This window comes from Ovis canadensis, chromosome 16, assembly GCF_042477335.2.
Source record: "Ovis canadensis isolate MfBH-ARS-UI-01 breed Bighorn chromosome 16, ARS-UI_OviCan_v2, whole genome shotgun sequence".
NCBI lineage: Eukaryota > Metazoa > Chordata > Mammalia > Artiodactyla > Bovidae > Ovis > Ovis canadensis.
The window spans coordinates 20,435,253-20,452,956 of record NC_091260.1 but is presented as its reverse complement, the minus strand read 5'-3'; positions in this window follow the sequence as shown (position 1 = coordinate 20,452,956).

Sequence of the window (17,704 nt, the reverse complement as noted above, 5' to 3'; positions counted from 1 at the left end):
AATAAGGTTTCCTAGGGGCCAGTGGCAACTCTAGGCTGCCTCAGCCTCACTCAGCAGCCACAGTGGAAAGAAAGCTTGTATCTTTCCATGAACAGGAAAAAGGGAAGGACTTGCATAGGCCCTTCACTGGTCACGCAGCCCAGCCAGACTAGCCACATGAGCTCTGTTGGAACTGGCTTCTAGCAGGCGAAGAGGGAGGGTATAGCAGATGCTGTCAGTTACCCCCACCCTATCCCCTTGGCCCTGTCCCTTTCAGCGCTCACCTGCTACACCTAAGCGTCAGGCACTCTGGCTTCTCTTTGCCTGAGGGCTTTGGCATTCAGGCAAGGTAGGCCAGAAGTGCCTGCCGTCTGCCCCCAACCAGGGAGTTGGTGGAGCAAGACCGCCATCCTCTTGCCCTGCATGTAGGCCAACCCCGGGTTCCCCAGGTGGTGTCAGCTCCATGCCCACAGAGCTCACTAGCTTAAAGACACAACCTTGGCTGAATTCCTTCCCTCTCTTGTCTCAGGCCCTCACTCTCTCACCAGTTTTGGCTGGCCTTGCCCCATGAACAAACTGTGTTGCTAAGTCACTTCAGTCCTGTCCGCTTCTTTGTGACCCCCTGGACTGTAGCCCACCAGGCTCCTCTGTCCTCGGGATTCTCCAGATGAGAATACTGGAGTGGATTGCCATGCATTCCTCCAGGGGATCTTCCCCACCCAGGGATCCCAGTCTGTTGTATCTTCTGCATCGGCAGGCGAGTTCTTTACCACCAGCGCCTCCTGGGAAGCCCCATGAACAAACTACTTGCACTTGAAACCTTGTATCAGGATCTGCTTCTGGGAACCTCAAGCTAAGACACAGAGAACCTACAATTAGCCCCTCTAGGATCGTGTGGAGTGTGAGAGACATCCCTGCATGCCTCCCCAGCCCGCCTCAAGGAAAGAAGGTGCTGGCAGACCAAAGCAGCAGAGACCTACAACATCCCCAACTGTTCTAATCACTTTCTTGGCACCGAGGGTCTGCTCTTTCCCTCCCAACTTTCAGAGTTAGGAGATAGGATCTCACTCTAAGATCCCTCCAATCCTTTTTGTCCTTCCACCCTAGCACCCCAGGTTCCTGCAGAAATGGCTTGCAGGAAGTTAGTCTCCACTCTGCCCTTCCCCAGGTTTCCCAGGTGGAGCTAGTGGTAAAGAGCTCACCTGCCAGGGCCGGAGACATAGAGATGTGGAGTCGATCCCTGGGCGGGGAAGATCCCCTGGAGGAGGGCATGGCAGCCCACTCCAGTATTCTTGCCTGGAGAATCCCACGGGCAGAGGAGCCTGGTGGGCTACAGTCCATAGCCTGGCAAAGAGTCAGACACGACTGAAGCGGCTTAGTATGCATGCATGCACTGGCCCTCCCCATCATGGAAATACCGAAGTCGAGAGTGGCTGGACCACACATCCATAGGAGTCCTCCAGCTCACCCCTTCTTTTATTCCAATTTCAGACAATTAAATAAACACTTGATTTCTAAGATTTCCCAAAGGATATTTTTAGATTGTAAGTAAATATACATAGGGATAATTCATATAAACTTGCTATTCAGGAAATTTCTTTTTAATACAGGTTTTTTTTCCTTCACTTTGCCCCATGATTGTCTGTGAAACACCAAGCTGTTGGTGGACCTTCCCAAAGAGTCAACAGAGAGGCTTGTTGTAGGCCAAGGATACACATGTAGGGAGCTCACCTGTCTGTGTTCTGTGAAGGATCTTGGATTTTTCTTAGGTTCTGATTTCTGTTTACTCTTTCCAGAGGTTGGAAAATCATTCATAGGTTGGCTCTTTTTTTTTTAGCCTTAAACTTTTCCTTTCAAAATTCCTTTAAAAAATCTCAGCATTTCTTAGAGAAAGCCAAGCTGAGAGCAAACGTAAAACCAGCCAAGCCTGTGGCTTAACTCTGGGTAACTTCCCTACTCCTGGTGCTTGGCTTTTGAAGCGGCATGATTTCCCACATTGTTTAAAAAAGAATCAGGAAGCTGCTCTATACAAGTAAAGTTCAGAAAAAGCTTCAGTCCCATGGGGTCGCCCACCTCTCTCAGGAGCGGCCACATTACCTCGAGCTGCATCTGCAAAATCCCAGGGGAAAGTGGGAGTCAGAGGATGTGATCCTTCTAGCTGTAAGAAGGGGATGGAGCAGAGGGACAGGTGTGCTGTGTGCCTTTGCTAATATGGCAACTTACCTATCAACTTTGCAAATCTGTTGTCATTGGGCTAAGTTATATTCTACATACATGGAAATGTAAAATTTAGAAAACCTGAGATTTTAACAATTTAAAACAATTGCAATCATATTTTTGGAAAATATTTTTCAGGTATTTTGTGTTTTCTTCTGTGCCTTGAAAGGAGGATAATGAATGCATTTTAATTTCTATTTATTCTGATGTCTTGATGATTTAAGGTTATCATGATAAACAGCCATCCTATCATCATCATTATTTAAGGGGTAAAACAATGATGTTCTCAAGAGCTTTCAAAGTATGTAGAATTTTTTGATGCTACTTAAACTGTTTTTAGACAAATGTGCTGTAGGAGATCTCTTCTGTCTTTTCCCTCTCTTTTCTTCTTTTTCCTACTATTCCTTAGCAGGTGGTCTGTAAAAGCCAATGCTTTCCATTGCTCTCCTTAATTAGCAAGTATTTGCTTGGCACCTTCTCCAAGCCTAGGACTATTCTAGATCCTAGGATTTCAGGAGTGAACAAAACAGGCCAAGTCTTTGCCTTCATGAAGCTGATATCCTGGCAGATAATGCCTACCTGTCTTCTTCAATCTGTTCTTTTCCTCGTCCTTGTCTCTTCTTCCAAACCAATGAAACTTAAAAGTAAAGAGAATTATGTTTACAACACAAGTAAATCAGCTCATGTTGCACAAGGGGGCAAAGGTGTAGCCCATGACTCAGCTCATGAAGTGCAGTACAAATACTACATGATAGGAATTTTGGGGTAGTGAAAATTCTACTTCTGGTGTTTCAGCATTAGGTCAGATGGTCAGCTTATGAGACAATGGCCTCTGGATAAAGGCCATTTTATTTGATTCAGATGAATATACTTTCAGAGAGAACCATTTCTCTCTTTAGCCCAATAGAAAAAGACAGTGATACGTTACATAATAAGTCATATGAACGTTTGCTCAGCATCCAAAAGGACTTGTTGATCATATGAAAACAGGTGCATCTTGGGGCCGACTCTGCTGGTACATTCTACACTGGTTCAGTATTGAATACCGATTCCAAAGTGGGATCATAATGGGCACGTAGTAAAGAATGAAAAGCTACCTTCCAGCCCTACTCCAACTATGACTCCACTGTAGCTTAAAGAAAGTCAGACCCCAAGACCAAAACCTTACTCTTTAGATCATTCCATGTTTAGGAACAGCCTGGTGGAGGCCACCTGGTTGGTCCCTCGATTTGGCATCTGGAGCGGAGCAGCCTGCTAATATGTCACCTGAAGGTTGTTTTTCTCTGCTAACTTGGTCACTGATTTTTTTTTTTTTCATTTATTTTCTCATGTGTTCAAGTTTGGCCAAATTGGAAAAAAAAAAAAGTTAGTCTTCAGTTAATCCAAGTAATCATGCTATGTGCATGGGAGAGAGAAAACCTAAATCTTTTCCTGGCTGCCGTACTGACTGCTATAAATTGTCCTCCAACACGTGTAGGGAGAGTGGAGCCAGAATTTCCATAGAAGGACTCCAACCAGGAAACCCTGGACGTGCTTCATTTTTTAGAGAACTACTCTGGCTTTCAGTCCCCCTTGCCAACTCAACAACCATGGAAGACATTTAACTTGTTTTTAAGGAGACGTTGTTGACTTCAGACAGAAGTTAAAATGCAATCCAAGGACTAAGAAGAGAGCAGAACGTCTAGAAAGTGAGTCAAAAGTAAAAGGAGCTCACACATTCTCTGTTACAAAGGCAAAAAAGTAAAAGCCTCTTGAAAATACTTTTGAAACCAGGTATGACATTCTATTCCTCTAAACTATATATCTACAAGTGATTTAAAATGATCAATTTCCTTCGTCCAGAGACTATGAGAATTTGAGGTTTTAATTACGGAAAGGCAAGGGGAGGGAAGGGGTTTCCCAGGTGGGTAAAGAGTCTGCCTGCAGTGCAGGAGATGTAGGAGACCAGGGTTTGATCCCTGGGCCGGGAAGATCCCCTGGAGGAGGAAATGGCAACCCATCCCAGTATTGTTGCCTGAGAAATCTCATGCACAGAGAAGCCTGGTGGGCTACAGTCCACGGGGTCTCAAAGAGTCAGACATGACTGAAGTGACTTAGCATGCCTGCATTCATTCATCCGGCTCACAAGAACGGCCAACAGTGCATTCACAATATCACACTGCAGTCGCGTATATTTCCCAACGTTTCACGTGCTTATTGGCCATGTGGTTATCTTCTTTAGTGAGGTGTTTGTTAAAGTCATTTACCCATTTTATATTGAATTTCTGTTGTTTTGATGTTCAGTCATAGTTATTTATACATTTGGGATACAAAGCCTTTGTTAGCTGTATGTATTACAAACACCTTCTCCCAGTCTCTGGCTTATCTTTTCATTTTATAAATGTGTTTTCAGTGAGTAGTAGTGTTAATTTATCAATTTTTTATTTTATATTTAGTAATTTTTCAGTCCCTCTAGTAAATCTTTTCTCAGCACTTAATATCATGAAGATATTCTCCAACATTTTCTTATAAAAGCTTTATAGCTTCAACTTTATATAAAGTCTATGACTCAGTTTAAAATAATTTTGGGAAGTGGTATGATTTAGGGGTAAAAGTTCATTTTTCCCCATACATTTATCCAGTTTTTCCAGTATTACTCATTTTTAAAAATTTAACTTTTCTCATAGACTCGCTTTGACAGTTTTATAAAAAATCAATTGATCATATACATGAAGGCCTAATTCTAAACTCTTCATTTTGTTTTATAAATCTGTTGGACAGTTCTGCCAGTATCAGAATTTTGAAGACCTTATAGTAAGTCTGGAAATCAGGCAATGAGAGTTCTTCAGTTTTGCTCTTTTTTTTTTAAACTTCAATTGTTTTGGCTACGCTAGGTCTTTTGCTCAGATTTTAGAAAGAACATTTAAATTTTTACAAAAAGCCTTATAGAACTTTTATATGGATTGCATCTAATCTATAGAATAATATAAGAAAAATCTATCTTAAATTATTGGGTTCTTCAGTCTATGAAAACATTAAATCTCTCATTGGAGAAGGTCATTAAGAAAATGTGACTGTGGGTTGATCCTTGAGATAAACCTTGGCAATCTCTTCGCCTCCTCCTCTGTCCTTGGAATATCCGCTCTGCCCACCACTTCTATCTTGGGAGCCATTTTCAAGGCCACAGCCTTGAGAGTGTAAGATGTTATTAAGACTGTCTGGTGGTACACATGGGGCTTCCTTGGTGGCTCAGCCGTAAAGAATCTGCCTGCTAATACAGGAGACGTAGGAGATAAGGGTTTGATCCCTGGGTCAGGAAGAACCCTGGAGAAGGAAATGGCAACCCACTCCAGTATTCTTGCCTGGGAAATTCCATGGAGAGAGGAGCCTGGCAGGCTATATAGTCCCTGCGGTCACAAAGAGTCGGACATGCCTGAGTAACTGAGCTTGCAGGCACAATGGTATACATGACTGAAGCCCGGTAAGGCCTCTTTACAAACTTTTTTAAGATTCTGCTGGGTGGTGGGGAGATCTTGTCTAATGACTGCATTAGTGAAGTTCCCCTGCTTATTAAACTTGCCACCTAGTTTGGAGTGATGTGCCCCTTTCTTCATTCTCTCCTTGCCATGTGTGTAGGGAGGCTGATTTGTGAATCAATATCTCTTTATCTATTTAGCACTCTTTAATTTCTGTAGCAATATTTTATAGTTTTTGACATAACTGTCTAAAATGTCTTTTGTTAAATTTTTACAAAAGTATTTAATTTGGAGGATATTATTGTAAATGGAATTTTTTTCTATTTCACTTTCCATTTATTTGCTGCATTATATAGACATACAATGGATTCTTTTATTTTTTTTTTAATTGGGTTCTAATTGCTTTACAATGCTACATTAGTTTCTGCTGTACAAGGAAGTGAATATGTATATGTATATCCTCTCCTTCTCGAGCCACCCTCTCACCCCCCACCACCTTCCCATCCATCTAGGTCATCACAGCACTGAGCCAGGCTCCCTGAGCTATACAGCAGGTTCCCACCAGTCACGTATTTTACACGTGGTAGTGGATTTGCATTTTGGTTTTACATCCTGCAATCCGCTAAATTCACCTATTGATCATAGTAGGTGTTTCATAGATACTTTAGAATTTTCTATGTAAACATTGGTGTCATCTGAAAAATAAAGATTTTTTTAATAAGAAATAAAAATCTTCCTTTCTGATCCACATGCCTATTATTTTTTATAAATTGACTAGGCTCTCTAGCCCAATTTTGAATAGAAATAATAAAGATAGGCATTCGTGCTTTGATCTGCATCTCAGAAGGAAGCATTCAGTTTATCATTCTCAAGTACTATGTTAATTCTAGATTAATTTGTAGATCCTTTGATCAGATTGAGTAAGTTTTCTTTTATTTTCAGTTTGCCAAGAGATTTGATTATAAGCAGGTGAATTTTGTTAAGCACTTGTTAAACAGAAGCCCGCAGCATGCTTAATTGATTCTTTCCAAGAGAACTCAGTGCTACCCGTCCACTTAGTTTTGTCCAACCTCACAAAATCTCCCCCAAAGCAACCTCTTCCTCTTGCCATGAGAGAGTGAAAGTTCTTCTTCCTGCCTCATGTCCTTCCCTCTACCTCATGCTTCAACAATGAAGGATGCAGAAAGCCAAGTACCCAGAATCAAGAGGATCCCTGCCTCTGTCAGCAGTTCTCCAAAGTGAGGACTGACATCTTCATGAATCCACATTTAAAGCTTAAGGTTCTATGTGTTGTGTATGGATTCCACAGAGTTGAAAGGTGGAACACAGCTAAAGCGTAAATGAAGCAAGAGGTGGGCAAGAAAAGCTGTTCATCCACTGCTGCACCTCTCGATCCTGCTCGCAATATCTTAAAATTACCCTTGCTTAGTCACCCACCTCCTGCCTCCTCACACATTTCCAACAACATACACATGCTCCCTTTTCACCATCTGTTCAGAAATGTAAAATCTAAACACTTTGAATAGATTAGAAAATCTCTAAAATGCTTAATAAAAGTGCTCAGCTATTTAACAGATGACTAGGACACCTTGAGAGAGAAATACGGCTGGCACCGCGCTGTTGTGATGTCCCTTGCCATCACGATTTTGCACCTGCCCATCTGCTCAGGCAGAGCTGCTGACAGTTGGCAAGGCACTCGGGTGCAATTGGAAAGACCCACAACTTCCAAGCAGCTTTCGCTCTTGCTTTCTGTGCATAATGGTGCCTTTTTGATTCTTCTCCCATCTATTCCTATGCCTTCAACCCAGTCTTATTTCTTTTCCCACTTTGCCAATGCTCACTTTTATCACTTCCATTTTCCAGTGATACGTGAATAGATTTTATGGTGCATGGAAATGAGAAGACATTTTCAGCTGTGCAAAGAGTCAGGGTTAAGACAACAGAGAGGACCATTGTACAACCCACTGGCCCATGACTTGAGAGTGATATAGCAAGAGCTGTTAGCAGTAGGTTCCAAGGAGATCTACATGGGTTTCAGTATCACCTCCATTGCTGGTGGCTTTGTGACCACAAGTCACATTAAAAGGAACAGGGCCAGCTACACAATTTACAGGGCTCAGTGCAAAATGAAAATGCAGGACTCCTTGTTCAAAAAGCAGGAAAAAAAAGTGTCACTAAAGACCCTAAAATATAAACATTTTTTCTTTCTCCTGTGGTTTTGAGCATTAACTTGGGCAAATTACTCTATGTAGACTTCCCTAGTAGCTCAGCTGGTAAAGAATCCACCTGCAATGAGGGAGACCTGGGTTTGATCCCTGGGCTGGGAAGATCCCCTGGAGAAGGGAACAGCTAACCACTCCAATATTCTGGCCTGGAGAATTCCACAGACCATATAGTCCCTGGGGTTGCAAAGAGCTGGACATGACTGAGCGACTTTCACCTTCACTTTGCTTTCCTTTTCCACATCTGGTTGTAAGGCGGTGAGTTAATTCAAATGAAGGGCTTAGAGCAGTACGTGTACACGACTGGCCTCACTCAGTTGTAGTTGTGTAGTCACAGACACCGGAGAAGGCAACGGCACCCCACTGCAGCGCTCTTGCCTGGAAAATCCCATGGTTGGAGGAGCCTGGTAGGTTGCAGTCCGTGGGGTCGAGAAGTCGGACACGACTGAGCGACTTCACTTTCACTTTTCACTTTCCTGCATTGGAGAAGGAAATGGCAACCCACTCCAGTGTTCTTGCCTGGAGAAACCCAGGGACGGGGGAGCCTGGTGGGCTGCCGTCTATGGGGTCGCACAGAGTCAGACACGGCTGAAGCAACTTAGCAGCAGTAGCAGCAGCAGCAGTTACAGACACATGCTGGGTGACCATAGGCTCTCACAGATGTCCAAGGGCCCCTCCCTGTAACTTGGCACCCCCACACAGCCCACTGACTGCCAGCTGTCAGCTGGAAGGGAGGAAATTGGACCAGGCACCTTCCCTTCTCATGAGTCTTCTGGTCAACCCACGGCAAATAGGTGATTCCCCAAGGGATTGAAACCTCTTCAAAGGGCTCAACGAGCACTTGGATCGGGGTGGGCAGTCCAGCAGAGTCACCTGATGATGCCCATGGGGCTTCATGGGCCAGTGGCAATGGCTGCAGCCCTGGCCGAAGACACAAGGGACGTGCACTTGACCCCATCTCTCCTTGTGATGGGGTAGGGCGGGTAGTGGAGGGCCTCAGTGGTTCCTGTGTGGGGCTGGGACAGTGTTCTGACACCAGGGAGCCAGAGAGTAGGTGGGTGAGAACCCGCTGATGGGGAAGAAGTGAGAAGGTGGGAGGCAGAAAGATTCTCTGAGACCCTGTGCAAACTATTTTGTCTCATTGGACTTTATTCACAAAATGCAATTTTAAAGATAAAATTATAAAGAGTCTTGTCAGAACACAGATCGTTAAACCCCAAGCACAGGGCTCTTCTGAACATGGGACCATTTACAGCTCTAATGACATACCCATGAACCAGCCCTTGAGGTAACGCCTGAGGCAGAGTCAGGAGCCAAGAACTATGAGCTGTTAGTATTATCATGACTCACTAGGTGGTCCATATGGAATAGAATATATAATACATATTTCAAGCATGTTTATAGATGTGGATATGTTGGTGTCTAGGAGAGCAATACTAAAAAGGCTGCTCAGTCCTGGGAGGGCTGTGATTCTTGGCCTCTCAGAAAGTTAGGGTCATTTAGGGTAGATACAAATGAGTTTTCCGAAGTGGATTGCTCAAGGCAGTTCAGCCTCAGCTCTCTCTTCAAAAATAGCGATAGGATGAAGGTCTAGTCACCATGGGATTGAGCAAAGCCTTCTCTGTGTCCACTTGTTCATATCTGCAGCTTCACTTGGCATTGCTGAGTGAGGTGACTCTGGACTGCTAATCTAGAAAACAAACCTATGCATCTTGGCAGTAAGCGTCAATCAAACTTTTGCTGAAAGAAAATTGAGCCCAGGTGAGTGCCAGTCATGCACCCTCAAAGCCTTCGCACTTTGAGGGGCTGCCTTGAAGAAGTCAGGCTTCCCATAAGCTGGTGCAAGTGAGTTTACGTGCTTTCCAAGGACATCTTCTTAGACGAGCTTGAACGATGTGCATTATCCAAGCAGCAGTGCTCTCTTGTAGACCTGAGCCCTCCTTGCTGTGCATACAGATACCCACCCACTGTTGTGACGATGCTGGGCATGTTTGTTTGCACAGACTTTTTGAATGTTTGGCCTGGATACAAAATGACTGCTGTCATTCAAACAGAAGGGTGGTCTTCCATATCCAGAAATCAGGCAGGCATAGAAGGGGCTGTCAAAGAAGAAAATATGCGAAACACCAAGAATTCCCCTTTGAAAATACATGAGAAAGAGTACCAAATTGGAGGGAAGGCCTGTTGTTTCCCCCTAATAATTCATTTAAAAATAATTTTCTGTCCTTGTGCATGCTAAGTTGCTTCAGTCATGTCTGACTCTTTGTGACTCTATGGACTGTAGCCCACCAGGCTCCTCTGTCCGTGGGATTCTCCAGGTAAGAATATTGGAGTGAGTTGCCATTTCCCTCTCCAGGGGATCTTCTTTCCTACCCAGGGATTGAACCAAACCCACGACTCTTACGTCTCCTGCATTGACAGGCAGGTTCTCACTAGCGCCATCTGAAAGAGTTGACATTTTCAAGGTTAAGTTCAATGACAAATCCCCCTGATGACCAAAGCAAAACAGCGAGTGAAACAATATGCACAGTTTATTCTGAACTGAGCAAGAGTTAGCCGTCCTGACTCTAACTGAGCAAGGCCAGTCACGTGCCAGGTGCTGCTCTCAGCCCTGTATATGAATTAACCTCACAAACAGATGAGGAAACTAGCTGAGAGCAGCTTGCTCAATTAATGGCAGAGCCAAGATTCCAGCCCTCCAGTCTGTCTTTAGAGCACACACTTTCAGCTACTAGACCCAAGTTCAAATTCTAGGACAGTGAAGAAGTTTCATTTAACATGAACTGGATAATGCATAGAGATGTTCTAAAGCTCGTAACAATAGAGCAGAAAGGTGAAGATGGGAGAAAGGTGACTTTCCTCAAACTTCCCGAGCTGCTCTGTGTTTCACATACATTTCAAACCGTCATTCCAGGGAGTGGCCACATCCAAAACTGAGGCAATTCAGGTTTCCTGTCCCCTGTCCCAGGTTGTATCTACGCCCCCGGTGATCACAGTTCTAAGGCCTTGCGGGGATGGAGAAGCGAATCTGAGTCCTCTCTTCAGGCTGACATCTCCTGAGATGCATGATGTGCCATCCAAGCATCTGACATCCATCCAGACAGTGCGCTTCCCAGCCACTTTCTCCTCCTGGACATATTTAACTGTACTCCCACAATCCTGGGGGGGCCTCAGAGGTGGTGGGGCTGCTCAAGGGCCTTCATTATTTCCTTTGTTTTCCCTGTGCTTTCCCAGGGACCTGGGCACAGGCTCTTCATCCACTGAGATTCTCAAGCTCAGCTGGGACTCGGCCAGTGGTGGGGAAGGGAAACATGCAGTGACCCACTGGATTGGCATTTTCCTTCCCTTGGTCTGGACCGTTCTCCCGAGTCCTGGGAAGAAGGGCTGGCACGGGAAGGAATGGAACGTAGCTTTAGCTAATTACACATTTATCCAAACTTTTGTTTGTATCCTACGCCTGGGCTTCTACAAGGGAAGAGTCAGGAGTTTGGCGCCTTTGTCATCCTTGCTTGGGTAGCAGCATCTCTTCCTAGAGGCGTGAGAGAGAGGACGTTTAGGTGCTCAAGCATCAGAGAGATGGGTGAGTGGGGGAGGGGAAGCCAGGAGTGACAACTCTTACCTCAAAAGCATCCCACCACATAGGCACGAATGCCTCACTCTAAAAATGATCTCTAAGGTTGTTTCACCCTAAGTGATGAAAATCAGCACACTGTCCCATGTGCGATGGTACATGCCCTAGGGTGACCGCACATGGCGGGTAAGGAGCCCTTAGGCCCTGGAGGCTGCAGGATGGTCCTGAGGGCATAGCCAGAGGCAGAAGATCCAAGCACAGAGTGCAGCGGGCTCTCGTATGAATCCTGGAGTCTTGCTCAGAACACATTTTCTATTCCTGGGGAAACTGACTTGTATATTTCCATGTGATGGGGGCTACCTGGGAGGCCCTATCCCGCTTGGCCACATCCCACTTGGCACTTCAAAGAGGCCCTGCTTGGAAAACCTCATTTTTCTTACAGCAGATGCTGAGTTTCAGTCCAGATGCCTTCGACGTTTCTGCAGTGTCTGTGTGGTGCTCTGGCTGGGAGGGAAACAGCCACAGAGTGCGGAGAGAGTGTGCAAAAGGCCCTACTCCATGCTTGGCTCTTCGAACATATTTGTATTATCCCAGGAACTTGGCTGGTGGCAGCGAGGCTACCCAGGTGGGGCCTGGAAGACTTGTTTCTAGACTTCCCTTAGCTTTCCAGGGGAAGCACTCCTGAGTTTCTGAGCAGGATTATTCCATCTCCGGGGTGGCTTTAATGGCGATAGCAACTTGAACTTTCATCAGCATAAGAATAAGCTGAGGGGCTGATCACTCAGGCAGATTCCCAAGCCACCAGAAGATCCAGGGTGCAACCCCAGAATCAGCATTTTTAGAAACCCCCACAGGCTTCCCAGGCGGCACTAGGGGTAAAGAATCCACCTGCCAATGCAAGAGACGCAAGAGTCATGGTTTCAACCCCTGGATTGGGAAGACCTTCTGGAGGAGGCTACGACAGTCCACTCCAGTATTCATGCCTGTAAAATCCTATGGACAGAGGAAACTGGCGGCCTACAGCCCATGGGGTCACAAAGTGCAGGACGTGACTGAGCGACTGAGCATGCTTATACAAAGTAAGCCCCCCATGGGATTCTGATACAGATGTTCCTAGACTGTACCCTGAGAAACACAGATGTGGGTCTCTGCATAGCCCTTCATGAGGACAATGGTAAGGATTCCTGGGTTGCATAAAAATTAATAAGCAGAAACCCCCAATTAACATGTTATTGACCAGAGATATATTAATGCCACAGGCACTGATTTGGTGGTTTAGTCGCTCAGTCATGTCCGACTCTTTGCAACGCTATGGGCTATAGCCTGCCAGGCTCCTCTGTCCATGGGGATTCTCCAGGCAAGAATACTGGAGTGGGCTGCCATTTCCTTCTCCAGGGGATCTTCCCAAACCAGGGATCAAACTCTGGTCTCCTATATTGCAGGAAGTCTCCTGCACTGCAGGTGGATTCTTTACTGACTGAGCCACCAGAGGCATTAGTTTCTGCAAAAATCTCCCAGTCAGTAATATATTAAAATAGAGTTGGGCATTCAGAAGGGGGAGCTGTCATGCCCTGTGACTATAGCAGAACCTCACAGGAAGAGGAGAGACTTCCCCTTCTTGCCTGGTATGGGTTTAGCCAGCGAGACTCTCACAACCTGGCCAATGAAAAGCCACTATTCTCGGAACTCTCCATTCCTCCAAGGGACTCTGTTTACTATAGCTCTTCCAGCTTCAGTTCCCCATTATACATGAGCCCTCTCCTTATGGGGGAGGGGACTTGCGGAGCTCGCCATGGCTATGGGCCCAAATTACGATGCTCTGCTGATTCTGAATAAAACCATCTCTGTTGTAGAAATTACTGGCCATCTATTTGTCAATAGTTTGTATCAAGCCACCTGACTTGCTCTCCTACAGTGAGTTCCTAAGCCCCAGGACCCATCTATTCCCGTTACTAAACAGCTAGGTGAATACAGATGCTCCCTATACCTGCCCACTTCTTTCCCGTTAACAGGAAACAGCTCCTGGGTAATTGTGAATGACATGTGTCCACGAGACTTCTGGAAACAAGTGTCTGGAAGCTGTTGTAAATAAACAATGAAGAAGAACTTCCAGGCTTGCTTTTATAACTGAGGCACTTGCTGATCAATCGCATACAAGTTTAGATTCGCTTATAGACGGCCTTGCCTGTCTGTTGTCTCTTATGTGTTTTTGTCTCCTCCCAAACAAAGTATAACTTCTTTGGAAGAGGCCACAATCATATTTTGTTTCTCCTACTTACAGCATCTGCTATATAATTGGTATTCAACATAGGATAAGAGCTTCTAATTTATAACCAGGTTGCTTCCAAAAGTTCATTCTTAAGTCAGATATTTGGATCTTGTTTCCCATTAGGACAATGTTATAAAAGGTAATTATGTTCCCAGAGCAGCCTCTAAATGTTTATTTAACTAGCAATGTAGCTGAACTCTAGTTCCAATAGTACAACAGAACCTAAAGTCATCTATAATACTGCTTTTATGGAAAAATGTGTTCCAGATTCCAGTGGGAGATGCCAGAACTCATTTTTCTGGCTACAGTTCCTGAACAAGACTTGACCTATTTGCAGTTAAGACTCCCTGTGTTGCGTGTGTGTGTCCATACACAGTGGGCTGGCTTTCATGACGGGGTCCAAAGATGGGGAAAGGGTGGCACAAATTCCCGTTGGGAAACTGGAAAGGGCAGGGGTGTCATGTGAGAAATGCTTCCGGGTGGCTTGTCTGAGTCAGGAGGAATATCTGGAAGAAGGTGGAATTCAGGGCTATGAGGTTAGGGAGTGACCCAGAGGGCACTGACTCTCTCGGTTACAGTAGCAGAGTCCAGCCAGGGCTGTCTCAGCAGCCACCGCAGTAACACCACAAGATATAGTAGCCGCATTGGCCAGGGTCCCAACTCAAGCCTATAGATATGTTAGGGGAGGCAGTGGTGTCTTGGTTATTTATTGCTAAGTACAAACCTCCTCAAAACAGTGACATAAAACAACCACCATTTCATTCACTCATGGTTCAGTCTGGGCTTGCCTATGGTCCTCGTGTGGATGCGTTCAGCTGGCAAGGACGCTGGGATCTGGTCTTTGCTGGATGCTGAGATTATTAGACCGCCAGTCTTCTAGGAGTCTCAGGGCTTTTCCTTCTTGATGTGGCCTCTCCGCTGAATCTCCGCACATGGTTTCTCCAGCAGAGTAGCCAGACTTTTTCTGTGGCAGCTTGAAATATTCAAGAAGCAAAAATAGAAACTTCCAGGCCTTCTTAAAACTAGTCTGGCCACTGGCACAGCTTTGCTCTGGTTAATGTGGTCACAAGGCAGCCCTGATCCAAGGGGTGGGGGGGCCTACACAGAGGCATGAGTTCTTGGAGGCATAGTCTGCTGCGGGTTGTGAAAGAAGCAGACGGCCACAGTGGGTGCCATGTGAGAGCCTCCAAAACCAAGAGCATTTAGCTAGAGTGTCTCTCCATTACAACCACCCCAACCACATTGCTGACATTCCTAGAAGGAGCTACTAAACTTTTTTTTTTTTCATTTACCATATCTCTTCATGTCTAAATGATAGATATTTGGCTGCAAAATTTCATCCTATCACTCTCTCCTTCACATCTTCTTGGCTCTGTTTCTCCTTTCATAGATACAGCTACCTGCTTCATATAGGCAGAGCTCTCTCAGACTTCATGGCAACACACCTTGGTCAGTTACAGTGGATGTTGATGTGGACCTAGAAAACAGAACATAAAATCCCAAAGTCTGCAAATGGTAATTTTTAAATAGTCAGCTGAAGCAGGTTCAAGGTTGGCCCTATAATAATGTTCTTCTCAGAGTCAAGCATATAACCTGAGGGAGTGAGAAAGAAGTGAAGCTGGGGTTAGTGCTTTGGGAATTATGAATAATCCTGGCAGAAACAGACCAAGCTGCTTCCCACAAGTCTCTCTTCAGGTAAAACTTCTGTTTTATTTATAATAAGCCCAGCCTCTCTTCCAGCAAAATATGGCAATAGGGCCAAGTTCTGGCTAACGAAAGAGAAGGGCAAATCGTGCCTGGGACTTCCAGAAAGGTTGCTTAAAGGGAGCTGACTTAGCTGAGAAGGAACCCTTGGGTCCCATTTTGGATTCCTTCTTCCTGTTGGCTTGAGTTGTGGATGCAGTGGTTGGATCTCCAGCAGCTCTTTACGATCATGAGTAGACTAGAAACCACACTTCAGGGTGGTAAAGTGTAAAGACAGATGAATTCCAGGTTAGTGATTACCATGGAGCTGTATTTCAGCCCTGAACTCTGTTAATAGATAGAGATCCATATCACGAAGGAGATAGAGAGGTTCTCCTTTAAGCCATTGTTATTTGCCATTTCCTGTTATAATTCATGTTATGTACCTGGTCATAGCCCATTATGAATGTCATCTGTTTTATGTAATTGCACCAGAAAAATGATTAAGAAACACTTGTCAAGACCACAGGGAATTCTCACCTGGACCATTTCCCAATCTTTCTCTGTGTTTATTAGCTCTCTTCTCTAATTAATCCTTAATGGATTGAGGAAGTGTTGCCTCTTTGGATTTTAATGGTCCCTGGCAACCACTGATCTTTTTTCTATCTCCATAGGTTGCCTTTTCCACATGTCGTAAAGTTGGAATCATACAGTATGAAGTCTTTGCAGACTGGAGTCTTCCACTTAGTAACATATTTAATATGCATTTAATTAACATTTAGTATGCTTGTCTTTCCATGGATTGATAGCTTATTTCCTTTTAGCACTAAATAATATTCCATTGTCCATGCAATTAGGGTATATACCACAACTTACTTATCTATTTACCTACTGAAGGACATCTTGATTTCTTTTAAGCTTTAGTAATTAAGAATGAAGCTGCTTTAAACATCAGTATGCAGAGGTTTTGTGTGGGCAAAAGTTTTCAACTCCTTTGGGTAAATACTAAATAACTCAATTGCTGGATCATATGGTAAATGTATATTTAATTTTGTAGGGATGTGCCAAACTGTCTTCCAAAGTGCTGTACCATTTTGCAATCCAACAGTAATGAATGAGTGTTTCTGTTTCTCTGTATCCTCTCCAGCATTTAATGTTGTTGGGGGGTCAAGGTTCTGGGCTTTCTAATAGGTATATAGTTGTATTCCATTGTTGCATTTCCCTGCTGACATATGTGGAGCATCTTTTCCTATGCTTATTTGTCATCTGCATATCTTCTTTGGTGAGACGTCTATTAAGGTCATTGACCTATTTTTTAACTGGGTGTTGTTTTCTTATTGTTAGTTTTAAAAGCTCTTTGTGTATTTCGGATGTGTGTGCTTAGTCGCTCAGGCATGTCCAACTCTTTGTGACCCCATGGACTGTAGTCTGCCAAGCTCCTCTATCCATGGGATTTTCCAGGCAAGAGTACTGGATTGGGTTGCCATTTCTTCCTCCAAGAAATTGAACCCATGTCTTCTGTGTCTCCTGCCTTTGCAGGTGGATTCTTTACCACTGAGCCAGCTGGAAGGCCAAATTTTTGGATAACAGTTCTTTATCAGTTAGGTCTTTTGCAAATATTTCTCCTAGTCTGCAGCTTGTCTTTTCTATCTCTTAATATTGTCTTTCACAGAGCAGAAGTCTTTAATCTAATGATATCCAGCTTATCGATTATTTCTTTCATGGATCATGCTTTGGTGATGTATCTAAAAAGTCATCACCACGTCCAAGGTCATCTAGGTTTTCTCCTACATTATCTTTTAGGAGTTTTATAGTTTTGCATTGTATACTTAGGTCTATGATCCATTTTTTGCTAATTTTAGAGAAGGAAGTGAGGTCTGGGTCTAGATTCACATTTTTATATGTGAATGTTCAGTTGCTCCAGCATTATTTGTTTAAGAGACACTATTTTGTTTTATCTGTGTTTTCCTGTATCTATCCCCATTGATTAGCATAGTACCTGATCGAAAGTATACATTTAATATTTGTTGAAATATTGAAATGAATGAATGAAACACCAAACTCTCCCTGAGGCTGTGTGCTGAGTGTGAAATGCCCTTTTCCTTTCCTGTTTACAGTTCCATCTCTCAGCTGTACAGTTTGAGTTCACCATTCCCAGAAAAGAGCCAGGTAATCTTGGTGGCCAAATTCCTATTAACACATATGAGCGATGCTTGCTGAATGAGTTGATGTGGTTGTCTAAGGCATTGTTTCATGCAGGCTCTACAAGAGAAGGGGCAGAGTGTCACCGGAAGAGGAGGGGTCATTC